Source organism: Physeter macrocephalus, chromosome 13 (assembly GCF_002837175.3).
Source record: "Physeter macrocephalus isolate SW-GA chromosome 13, ASM283717v5, whole genome shotgun sequence".
Taxonomy (NCBI): domain Eukaryota; kingdom Metazoa; phylum Chordata; class Mammalia; order Artiodactyla; family Physeteridae; genus Physeter; species Physeter macrocephalus.
This window is the reverse complement of record NC_041226.1, coordinates 72,251,564-72,252,576: the sequence shown is the minus strand read 5'-3', so window position 1 is coordinate 72,252,576 and position 1,013 is coordinate 72,251,564. Positions and strand designations below refer to the sequence as shown.

Below are 1,013 nucleotides of genomic sequence, written 5' to 3'. Positions count from 1 at the left end.
CAGAGATACTACAAAAAAAGAAAATTACAAGCCAATATCACTGATGAATATAGATGCAAACATTCTCAACAAAATACTAGCAAACAGAATCCAACAACACATTAAAAGGGTCATACACCATGATCAAGTGGGGTTTATCCCAGGGATGCAAGGATCCTTCAATATATGTAAATCAATCAATGTGATACAGCATATTAACAAACTGAAGAATAAAAACCATATGATCATCTCAATAGATGCAGAAAAAGCTTTTGACAAAATTCAATACCCATTTATGATAAAAACTTTCCAGAAAGTGGGCACAGAGGGAACCTACCTCAACATAATAAAGGCCATATACAACAAACCCACAGTAAACATCATCCTCAATGGTGAAAAACTGAAAGCATTTCCTCTTAGATCAGGAAAAAGCCAAGGATGTCCACTCTCAGAACTATTATTCAGCAATAAAACACCTAGGAATAAACCTACCTAGGGAGACAAAAGACCTGTATGCAGAAAACTGTAAGACACGGATGAAAGAAATTAAAGATGATGCCAACAAATGGAGAGATCTACCATGTTCTTGGATTGAAAGATTCAATATTGTGAAAATGACTATACTACCCAAAGCAATCTACAGATTCAATGCAATCCCTTTCAAATTACCTGGCATTTTTTACGGAACTCGAACAAAAAATCTTAAAATTTTTGTGGAGACAAAAAAGACCCCGAATAGCCAAAGCAGTCTTGAGGGAAAATAACGGAGCTGGAGGAATCAGACTCCCTGACTTCAGACTATACCACAAAGCTACAGTAATCAAGAAAATATGGTACTGGCACAAAAACAGACATATAGATCAATGGAACAAGGTAGAAAGCCCAGAGATAAGCCCACACACCTATGGTCAACTAATCTATGACAAAGGAGGCTAGGATATACAATGGAGAAAAGACAGTCTCTTCAATAAATGGTGCTGGGAAAACTGGACAGCTACATGTAAAAGAATGAAATTAGAACACTCCCTAACACC

At 36.6% G+C, this 1,013-nt stretch overlaps 1 protein-coding gene across 5 annotated transcripts in view; it reads left to right on the top strand.

Moving 5' to 3' along the window:
* FGF14 (fibroblast growth factor 14) overlaps window positions 1-1,013 on the top strand; it is a 662,452-nt gene that overhangs the window by 587,352 nt on the left and 74,087 nt on the right. The gene's annotated exons all lie outside the window — the stretch shown is intronic.